A 12277-nucleotide genomic window follows, 5' to 3' on the forward strand; every position below is an offset into this window, starting at 1 on the left:
GTGCAAAAGGCATGAGGAGGTAGGCGAATAATTACAATTTTGCAGATTAACACTGGAGTGATAAATGATTAGATGGTCATGTACAGGTAGAGATATTGGTATGCAAAAGAGAAGAAAATAAAATAAATAAAAACAGTATGGGGATGAGGTAGGTAAAAATGGATGGGCTATTTACAGATAGACTATGTACAGCGGCAGCGATCGGTTAGCTGCTCAGATAGCAGATGTTTGAAGTTGGTGAGGGAGATAAAAGTCTCCAACTTCAGCGATTTTTGCAATTCGTTCCAGTCACAGGCAGCAGAGAACTGGAACGAAAGGCTTTGTTGCGGAATAGAAAGCCGACTCTTGATTTGATTTTCGATTGGAGATGTTTGATATGAGTCTGGAAGGAGAGTTTACAGTCTAGCCAGACACCTAGGTACTTATAGATGTCCACATATTCAAGGTCGGAACCATCCAGGGTGGTGATGCTGGTCAGGCACGCGGGTGCAGGCAACGAACGGTTGAAAAGCATGCATTTGGTTTTACTAGCGTTTAAGAGCAGTTGGAGGCCACGGAAGGAATGTTGTATGGCATTGAAGCTCGTTTGGAGGTTAGATAGCACAGTGTCCAAGGACGGGCCGGAAGTATATAGAATGGTGTCGTCTGCGTAGAGGTGGATCAGGGAATCGCCCGCAGCAAGAGCAACATCATTGATATATACAGAGAAAAGAGTCGGCCCGAGAATTGAACCCTGTGGCACCCCCACAGAGACTGCCAGAGGACCGGACAGCATGCCCTCCGATTTGACACACGGAACTCTGTCTGCAAAGTAATTGGTGAACCAGGCAAGGCAGTCATCCGAAAAACCGAGGCTACTGAGTCTGCCGATAAGAATATGGTGATTGACAGAGTTGAAAGCCTTGGCAAGGTCCATGAAGACGGCTGCACAGTACTGTCTTTTATCGATTGCGGTTATGATATCGTTTAGGACCTTGAGTGTGGCTGAGGTGCACCTGTGACCGGCTCGGAAACCAGATTGCATAGCGGAGAAGGTACGGTGGGATTCGAGATGGTCAGTGACCTGTTTTATGACTTGGCTTTCGAAGACCTTAGATAGGCAGGGCAGGATGGATATAGGTCTGTAACAGTTTGGGTCCAGGGTGTCTCCCCCTTTGAAGAGGGGGATGACTGCGGCAGCTTTCCCAATCCTTGGGGATCTCAGACGATATGAAAGAGAGGTTGAACAGGCTGGTAATAGGGGTTGCGACAATGGCGGCAGATAGTTTCAGAAATAGAGGGTCCAAATTGTCAAGCCCAGCTGATTTGTACGGGTCCAGGTTTTGCAGCTCTTTCAGAACATCTGCTATCTGGATTTGGGTAAAGGAGAACCTGGAGAGGCTTGGGCGAGTAGCTGCGGGGGGGGGGGGGAGCTGTTGGCCGAGGTTGGAGTAGCCAGGCGGGAGGCATGGCCAGCCGTTGAGAAATGCTTGTTGAAGTTTTCAATAATCATGGGTTTATCGGTGGTGACCGTGTTACCTAGCCTCAGTGCAGTGGGCAGCTGGGAGGAGGTGCTCTTGTTCTCCATGGACTTCACAGTGTCCCAGAACTTTTTGGAGTTGGAGCTACAGGATGCAAACTTCTGCCTGAAGAAGCTGGCCTTAGCTTTCATGACAGACTGTGTGTATTGGTTCCTGACTTCCCTGAACAGTTGCATATCGCGGGGACTATTCGATTGTCATGCAGGTGAAAGAGGACCCAAAAGCGACTTAACAGAAACAGAGTTTATTTAAGTCCAAACGGGGAATAACAGAAATCCTCTAGACTTGTAGAGGGGAAATAACTGGAGAAGCGGCCACAGACTGCAGGTCGCTTCGGGTAGGCGCAGGCCGTAGTCGACAGAGACACCTGCTCACACGCAGCATCTGATGAAGGCAAAAAAACACGACAGGACAGGGCGATACACAATCACAGCAAAAACACGACAGGACAGGGCGAAACGCAATCACAGCATGGTGAATACAATACAAGGAACCGACGGGACAGGAACGGATCACAAAGGAATAAATAGGGACTCTAATCAGGGGAAAGGATCGGGAACAGGTGTGGGAAGACTAAATGATGATTAGGGGAATAGGAACAGCTGGGAGCAGGAACGGAACGATAGAGAGAAGAGAGAGCGAGAGAGTGAGAGAGGGGAGGGGAGAGAGAGGGATAGAAGGAGGGAAAGAACCAAATAAGACCAGCAGAGGGAAACGAATAGCATGGGGAGCACAGGGACAAGACATGATAATAAATGACAAACATGACAGTACCCCCCACTCACCGAGCGCCTCCTGGCGCACTCGAGGAGGAATCCTGGCGGCAACGGAGGAAATCATCGATGAGTGAACGGTCCAGCACGTCCCGAGACGGAACCCAACTCCTCTCCTCAGGACCGTAACCCTCCCAATCCACTAGGTATTGGTGACCCCGTCCCCGAGAACGCATGTCCATGATCTTATGTACCTTGTAAATAGGTGCGCTCTCGACAAGGACGGGAGGGGGGAGGGAAGACGAACGGGGTGCGAAGAAAGGGCTTAACACAGGAGACATGGAAGACAGGATGGACGCGACGAAGATGTCGCGGAAGAAGCAGTCGCACAGCGACAGGATTGACGACCTGGGAGACACGGAACGGACCAATGAACCGCGGAGTCAACTTACGAGAAGCTGTCGTAAGAGGAAGGTTGCGAGTGGAAAGCCACACTCTCTGGCCGCAACAATACCTTGGACTCTTAATCCTGCGTTTATTGGCGGCTCTCACCGTCTGTGCCCTGTAACGGCAAAGTGCAGACCTCACCCTCCTCCAGGTGCGCTCACAACGTTGGACAAACGCTTGAGCGGAGGGAACGCTGGACTCGGCAAGCTGGGATGAGAACAGAGGAGGCTGGTAACCCAGACTACTCTGAAACGGAGATAACCCGGTAGCAGACGAAGGAAGCGAATTGTGAGCGTATTCTGCCCAGGGGAGCTGTTCTGCCCAAGACGCAGGGTTTCTGAAAGAAAGGCTGCGTAGTATGCGACCAATCGTCTGATTGGCCCTCTCTGCTTGACCGTTAGACTGGGGATGAAACCCGGAAGAGAGACTGACGGACGCACCAATCAAACGACAGAACTCCCTCCAAAACTGTGACGTGAATTGCGGGCCTCTGTCTGAAACGGCGTCTAACGGGAGGCCATGAATTCTGAATACATTCTCAATAATGATTTGTGCCGTCTCCTTAGCGGAAGGAAGTTTAGCGAGGGGAATGAAATGTGCCGCCTTAGAGAACCTATCGACAACCGTCAGAATCACAGTCTTCCCCGCAGACAAAGGCAGACCGGTAATGAAGTCTAAGGCAATGTGAGACCATGGTCGAGAAGGAATGGGGAGCGGTCTGAGACGACCGGCAGGAGGAGAGTTACCCGACTTAGTCTGCGCGCAGTCCGAACAAGCAGCCACAAAACGGCGCGTGTCACGCTCCTGAGTCGGCCACCAAAAGCGCTGGCGAATAGACGCAAGAGTGCCTCGAACACCGGGATGACCAGCTAACTTGGCAGAGTGAGCCCACTGAAGAACAGCCAGACGAGTGGAAACAGGAACGAAAAGGAGGTTACTAGGACAAGCGCGCGGCGACGCAGTGTGCGTGAGTGCTTGCTTAACCTGTCTTTTAATTCCCCAGACTGTTAACCCGACAACACGCCCATAAGGAAGAATCCCCTCGGGATCAGTAGAAGCCACAGAAGAACTAAACAGACGGGATAAGGCATCAGGCTTGGTGTTCTTGCTACCCGGACGGTAAGAAATCACAAACTCGAAACGAGCGAAAAACAACGCCCAACGAGCTTGACGGGCATTAAGTCGTTTGGCAGAACGGATGTACTCAAGGTTCTTATGGTCTGTCCAAACGACAAAGGAACGGTCGCCCCCTCCAACCACTGTCGCCATTCGCCTAGGGCTAAGCGGATGGCGAGCAGTTCACGGTTACCCACATCATAGTTGCGCTCAGATGGCGACAGGCGATGAGAAAAATAAGCGCAAGGATGAACCTTATCGTCAGACTGGAAGCGCTGGGATAGAATGGCTCCCACGCCTACCTCTGAAGCGTCAACCTCGACAATGAATTGTCTAGTGACGTCAGGAGTAACGAGGATAGGAGCGGACGTAAAACGTTCTTTTAGAAGATCAAAAGCTCCCTGGGCGGAACCGGACCACTTAAAACACGTCTTGACAGAAGTAAGAGCTGTGAGAGGGGCAGCAACTTGACCGAAATTACGAATGAAACGCCGATAGAAATTAGCGAAACCTAAAAAGCGCTGCAACTCGACACGTGACCTTGGAACGGGCCAATCACTGACAGCTTGGACCTTAGCGGAATCCATCTGAATGCCTTCAGCGGAAATAACGGAACCGAGAAAAGTAACGGAGGAGACATGAAAAGAGCACTTCTCAGCCTTTACGTAGAGACAATTCTCTAAAAGGCGCTGTAGAACACGTCGAACGTGCTGAACATGAATCTCGAGTGACGGAGAAAAAATCAGGATATCGTCAAGATAGACAAAAACAAAAATGTTCAGCATGTCTCTCAGAACATCATTAACTAATGCCTGAAAAACAGCTGGCGCATTGGCGAGACCGAACGGCAGAACCCGGTACTCAAAATGCCCTAACGGAGTGTTAAACGCCGTTTTCCACTCGTCCCCCTCTCTGATGCGCACGAGATGGTAAGCGTTACGAAGGTCCAACTTAGTAAAGCACCTGGCTCCCTGCAGAATCTCGAAGGCTGATGACATAAGGGGAAGCGGATAACGATTCTTAACCGTTATGTCATTCAGCCCTCGATAATCCACGCAGGGGCGCAGAGTACCGTCCTTCTTCTTAACAAAAAGAACCCCGCCCCGGCCGGAGAAGAAGAAGGCACTATGGTACCGGCGTCAAGAGACACAGACAAATAATCCTCGAGAGCCTTACGTTCGGGAGCCGACAGAGAGTATAGTCTACCTCGAGGAGGAGTGGTCCCCGGAAGGAGATCAATACTACAATCATACGACCGGTGAGGAGGAAGGGAGTTGGCTCGGGACCGACTGAAGACCGTGCGCAGATCATGATATTCCTCCGGCACTCCTGTCAAATCGCCAGGTTCCTCCTGAGAAGTAGGGACAGAAGAAACGGGAGGGATGGCAGACATTAAACACTTCACATGACAAGAAACGTTCCAGGATAGGATAGAATTACTAGACCAATTAATAGAAGGATTATGACATACTAGCCAGGGATGACCCAAAACAACAGGTGTAAACGGTGAACGGAAAATCAAAAAAGAAATAGTCTCACTGTGGTTACCAGATACTGTGAGGGTTAAAGGTAGTGTCTCAAATCTGATACTGGGAAGATGACTACCATCTAAGGCGAACATGGGCGTAGGCTTATCTAACTCTCTGAAAGGAATGTCATGTTTCCGAACCCATGCTTCGTCCATGAAACAACCCTCAGCCCCAGAGTCTATCAAGGCACTACATGTAGCACCCGAACCGGTCCAGCGTAGGTGGACCGACAAAGTAGTACAGGACTTTGATGGAGAGACTTGAGTAGTTGCGCTCACCTGTAGCCCTCCGCTTACAGATGAGCTCTGGCTTTTACTGGACATGAATTAACAAAATGTCCAGCAACTCCGCAATAGAGGCACAGGCGGTTGGTGATCCTCCGTTCCCTCTCCTTATTCGAGATGCGAATCCCTCCCAGCTGCATGGGCTCAGTCTCAAAGCCAGAGGAGGGAGATGGTAGCGATGCGGAGCAGGGAAACCGTTGATGCGAGCTCTCTTCCACGAGCCCGGTGACGAAGATCTACCCGTCGTTCTATGCGGATGGCGAGAGCAATCAAAGAGTCCACATCTGAAGGAACCTCCCGGGAGAGAATCTCATCCTTAACCACTGCGTGGAGTCCCTCCAGAAAACGAGCGAGCAGCGCCGGCTCGTTCCACTCACTAGAGGCAGCAAGAGTGCGAAACTCAATGGAATAATCCGTTATGGACCGTTCACCTTGGCATAAGGAAGCCAGGGCCCTAGAAGCCTCCCCACCAAAAACTGAACGGTCAAAAACCCGAATCATCTCCTCTTTAAAGTTCTGGAATTTGTTAGAGCAATCAGCCCTTGCCTCCCAGATAGCTGTGCCCCATTCTCGAGCCCGGCCAGTAAGGAGTGAAATGACGTAAGCAACCCGAGCTCTCTCTCTAGAGTATGTGTTGGGTTGGAGAGAGAACACAATCTCACACTGCGTGAGAAAGGAGCGGCACTCAGTGGGCTGCCCGGAGTAGCAAGGTGGGTTATTAACCCTAGGTTCTGGAGGCTCGGCAGGCCAGGAAGTAACAGGTGGCACGAGACGTAGGCTCTGGAACTGTCCAGAGAGGTCGGAAACCTGAGCGGCCAGGTTCTCCACGGCATGGCGAGCAGCGGACAATTCCTGCTCGTGTCTGCCGAGCATGGCTCCTTGGATCTCGACGGCAGTGTAACGAGCGTCTGAAGTCGCTGGGTCCATTCCTTGGTCGGTTCCTTCTGTCATGCAGGTGAAAGAGGACCCAAAAGCGACTTAACAGAAACAGAGTTTATTTAAGTCCAAACGGGGAATAACAGAAATCCTCTAGACTTGTAGAGGGGAAATAACTGGAGAAGCGGCCACAGACTGCAGGTCGCTTCGGGTAGGCGCAGGCCGTAGTCGACAGAGACACCTGCTCACACGCAGCATCTGATGAAGGCAAAAAAACACGACAGGACAGGGCGATACACAATCACAGCAAAAACACGACAGGACAGGGCGAAACGCAATCACAGCATGGTGAATACAATACAAGGAACCGACGGGACAGGAACGGATCACAAAGGAATAAATAGGGACTCTAATCAGGGGAAAGGATCGGGAACAGGTGTGGGAAGACTAAATGATGATTAGGGGAATAGGAACAGCTGGGAGCAGGAACGGAACGATAGAGAGAAGAGAGAGCGAGAGAGTGAGAGAGGGAGGGGGAGAGAGAGGGATAGAAGGAGGGAAAGAACCAAATAAGACCAGCAGAGGGAAACGAATAGCATGGGGAGCACAGGGACAAGACATGATAATAAATGACAAACATGACATCGATGCTATTGCAGTCCGCCACAGGATGTTTTTGTGCTGGTCGAGGGCAGTCAGGTTCGGAGTGAACCAAGGGCTATATCTGTTCTTAGTTCTGCATTTTTTGAACGGAGCATGCTTATCTAAAATGGTGAGGAAGTTACTTTTAAGGAATGACCAGGCATCCTCAACTGACGGGATGAGGTCAATGTCCTTCCAGGATACCCGGGCCAGGTCGATTAGAAAGGCCTGCTCACAGAATTGTTTTAGGGAGCGTTTGACAGTGATGAGGGGTGGTCGTTTGACTGCGGCTCCGTAGCGGATACAGGCAATGAGGCAGTGATCGCTGAGATCCTGGTTGAAGACAGCGGAGGTGTATTTGGAGGGCCAGTTGGTCAGGATGACATCTATGAGGGTGCCCTTGTTTACAGATTTAGGGTTGTACCTGGTGGGTTCCTTGATGATTTGTGTGAGATTGAGGGCATCTAGCTTAGATTGTAGGACTGCCGGGGAGTTAAGCATATCCCAGTTTAGGTCACCTAACAGAACAAACTATGAAGCTAGATGGGGGGCGATCAATTCACAAATGGTGTCCAGGGCACAGCTGCGAGCTGAGGGGGGTTGGTAGCAGGCGGCAACAGCAGGCGGCAACAGTTACTTTGCAGGCTATCTCTGCGGTAGACTGCAACTCCTCCTGCTTTGGCGGTTCTATCTTGACGGAAAATGTTATAGTTGGGTATGGAAATCTCAGAATTTTTGGTGGCCTTCCTGAGCCAGGATTCAGACACGGCAAGGACATCAGGGTTAGCAGAGTGTGCTAAAGCAGTGAGTAAAACAAACTTAGGGAGGAGGCTTCTGATGTTGACATGCATAAAACCAAGGCTTTTTCGATCACAGAAGTCAACAAATGAGGGTGCCTGAGGACATGCAGGGCCTGGGTTTACCTCCACATCACCCGTGGAACAGAGGAGGAGTAGTATGAGGGTGCGGCTAAAGGCTATCAAAACTGGTCGCCTAGAGCGTTGGGGACAGAGAGTAAAAGGAGCAGATTTCTGGGCATGGTATAATATATTCAGGGCATAATACGTACACAGGGGTATGGTGGGGTGCGGGTACAGCGGAGATAAGTGGAGGCACTGGGTGATGATGAGAGAGGTTGTATCTCTAGACATGCTGGTTGTAATGGGTGAGGTCACCGCATGTGTGGGAGGTGGGACAAAGGAGGTATCAGGGGTATGAAGAGTGGAACTAGGGGCTCCATTGTAAACTAAAACAATGATAACTAACCTGAACAACAGTATACAAGGCATATTGACATTTGAGAGAGACATACAGTGAGGCATACAGTAATCACAGGTGTTGAATTGGGAGAGCTAGCTAAACAGGAGGTGAGACAACAACAGCTAATCAGCTGGCACAACAACAGCAGGTAAAATGGTGTTGGCAGGGAGGGTCGGATTAACTACACACAGAGCCTGAGTGCGGCTGGGGCCGACAGATACAACATAAACAAGCAGAATGGAGTACCGTGATTAATGGACAGTCCAGCATGCATCAGCTATGTAGCCAAGTGATCAGTGTCCAGGGGGCAGCGGTGGATGGGACTGGCGAGTATTATCCAGGTAAAAAAAAAACTGTCTGGCTGTGCAGAAGGTAAAGCCGCTAGCAGTGGCTAACAACAAATAGCTTGTAGCTAGTTAGCTGGTTAGCTTCTGGAGGTTCTTGAATGTGTTCTAAAAATTAAAAATAATAGCGATTCCGTATCACATTGGATGAGGCAGTTTACCGGAAGGTATAAACAAATTAAAAATCTAAAAGAGATTGAAAGTAAATATGGGTCCAGTGAGTGGTTGGGGACGCGGCGATTCAGACAGTTAGCAGGCCTGTGCTAACAAGCTAACAGTTAGTAGGCCGGGGCTGAGCAAGGTAGCAGTTAGCGGACCGGGGCTAAACAAGCTAGCAGTTAGCAGGCCGAATTAGCAAGCAAGCAGATAGCAAGGGCTAGAAAGTTAGTCTTTGGGGGACGTCGCGATGGGGTGAGTCTGTTTATGCCTCTTCATGTGGTGACATCGATAGACCGGTCATGGGTCCGGATATTGTAGCCCAGGAGTATGCTTCGGTGGTAGCACAGGAGCTCTGGCCGGGCTAGCTTCAAGCTAAGTGGATGGAAACGCTAGCCAGGAGTAATCCTCCGGGGTTGCGGTTAGCTAGTTAGCTAGTTGTGAAGATCCAGCTGAAAATGTTCCGTTTGCGGTGGGAATCCGGGGATAAAAAAAAATACAAAAAATAATAGGTCCGTTATGCTCTGGTTAGAGTCGCGTTGTTCGAACTGGCGAGAGCTTTCCGAGCTAAAGGTTAGCTGATGACCAGTTAGCTGATGACCGCTAGCAATGGTTTGCTGGTAGATAGCTGGCTAGCTTCAGTTGAGGGGTTCCGGATCCGAAGTAAATATAAGTACTTTAGAAAAGAAAGCAGATATTATTATATTATTAGTATTTCGAAGTTGAGGTTTACCGAAATGTTTTAAAAGATATGTGAAGAAAAATATGTTTAAAAAAACTATAAATACAAGGGACACGACACGACAAGACGTCCGACTGCTACGCCATCTTGGAAGAAATGACTCATTATGACTGAAAACTCACTCACCTTTCATTATGACTGAAAACTCACTCACCTTTTATGGTGACAATAGTGACATATAATTTGCTGTATAATTTTGTAGAAATGGAATTAAGCCTGAAAATGTTATGAAAGAAAAATGTTGTAGACCTGTAAATAGATCATTTGAATTCAATAAGCTTTGGCGTAAACTTTTCCCAAAACTAAGTATGCTGCACTGGCCGCAAATTTTTAAACATCGTCTAGTAAGGCTGGTCATGGCTCACATCAACACCATTATCCCAGAAACCCTAGACCCACTCCAATTTGCATACCGCCACAACAGATCCACAGACGATGCGACATCTATTGCACTCAACACTGCCCTTTCTCATCTGGTCAAAAGGAACACCTATGTGAGAATGATATTCATAGACTACAGCTCAGCGTTCAACACCATAGAGCCCTCAAGGCTCATCACTAAGCTAAGGACCCTGGGACTAAACACCTCCCTCTGCAACTGGATCCTGGACTTCCTGACGGGCCGCCCCCAGGTGGTGAGGGTAGGTAATAACACATCTGCCACGCTGATCCTCAACATGGGGCCTCTCAGGGGTGCATGCTCAGTCCCCTCCTGTACTCCCTGTTCACCCATGACTTCATGGCCAGATCACCGACCATTTCAAATCCCACGGTACCTTCTCCGCTATGCAATCATGGGTGCACCTCAGTCAAGGTCCTAAATGATATCATAATCGCCATCGATAAAAGACAGTACTGTGCAGCAGTCTTAATCGACCTGGCCAAGGCTTTCGACTCTGTCAATCACCACTTTCTTATCGGCAGACTCAACAGCCTTGGCTTCTCAAATGACTGCCTCGCCTGGTTCATCAGTGTGTCAAATCGGAGTGCCTGTAGTCCGGTCCTCTGGCAGACTCTATGGGGGTGCCACAGGGTTCAATTCTCGGGCCAACAATTTTCTCTGTATACATCAATGATGTCGCTCTTGTTGCTGGTGATTCTCTGATCCACCTCTACGCAGACGACACCATTCTGTATACTTCTGGCCCTTCTTTGGACACTGTGTTAGCAAACCTTCAGACGAGCTTCAATGCCATACAACACCCCTTCCGTGGTCTCCAACTGCTCTTAAATGCAAGTTAAACTAAATGCATGCTCTTCAACCAATCGCTGCCTGCACCTGCCATCACTACTCACTACTACAAAACTACTAAGTTCTGACTTAGAATATGTGGACAACTACAAATGCCTAGGTGTCTGGTTAGACTGTAAACTCTCCTTCCAGACTCACATTAAGCATCTCCAATCCAAAATTAAATCTAGAATCAGCCTCCTTCACTCATGTCGCCAAACATACCCTTGTAAAACAGACTATCCTACCAATCCTTGACTTCGGCGATGTCATTTACAAAACAGCATCCAACAGCAAATTGGATGCAGTCTATCACAGTGCCATCCGTTTTGTCACCAAAGCCCCATATACTACCCCTCACTGCGACGTGTACGCTCTCGTTGGCTGGCCCTCGTTTCATATTCATCGCCAAACCCACTGGCTCCAGGTCATTTACAAGTCTCTGCTAGGTAAAGCCCCGCCTTATCTGAGCTCACTGGTCACCAAAGCAGCACCCACCCGTAGCACGCGCTACAGCGGGTATATTTAGCTCGTCACCCCATCTGTAAAAAGCCCATCCAACTACCTCATCCCATACTGTTATTTATTTATTTTGCTCCTTTGCACCCCAGTATCTCTACTTGCACATCCATCTTCTGCACATCTATCACTCCAGTGTTTAATTGATATATTGTAATTACTTCACCATCATGGCCTATGTATTGCCTTATTTCCTTAATCTTACCTCATTTGTACACACTGTATATAGATTTTTTTCTATTGTGTTATTCCATGTGTAACTCTGTGTCGTTGTTTGTGTCGGACTGCTATGCTTTATCTTGGCCAGGTTGCAGTTGTAAATGAGAACTTGTTCTCAACTACCCGACCTGGTTAAATAAAGGTGAAATAAAAAAATAAAAAATAAAAAAAGTCTACTGAAACATTGTTTAGTTTTTCTACTGAATCATTGCCTGGTGTGTCGACTGAAACATTGCCTGGTGTGTCAACTGAAACATTGTCTGGTCTGTCTACTGAAACATTGTCTGGTGTGTCTACTGAAACATTGTCCACATGTCTACTGAATCATTGTCTGGTGTGTCGACTGAATCATTGTCTGGTCTGTCTACTGAAACATTGTCTGGTGTGTCTACTGAATCATTGTCTGGTGTGTCTACTGAATCATTGTCTGGTCTGTCTGCTGAAACATTGTCTGGTGTGTCTACTGAATCATTGCCTGGTGTGTCGACTGAATCATTGTCTGGTGTGTCGACTGAATCATTGTCTGGTGTGTCTACTGAAACATTGTCTGGTGTGTCGACTGAATCATTGCCTGGTGTGTCTACAGAATCATTGTCTTGTGTGTCTACTGAAACATTGCCTGGTGTGTCTACTGAAACATTGTCTGGTGTGTCTACTGAATCATTGTCTGGTCTGTCTA

This window comes from Oncorhynchus gorbuscha, linkage group LG03, assembly GCF_021184085.1.
Source record: "Oncorhynchus gorbuscha isolate QuinsamMale2020 ecotype Even-year linkage group LG03, OgorEven_v1.0, whole genome shotgun sequence".
Classification (NCBI taxonomy): Eukaryota; Metazoa; Chordata; class Actinopteri; order Salmoniformes; family Salmonidae; genus Oncorhynchus; species Oncorhynchus gorbuscha.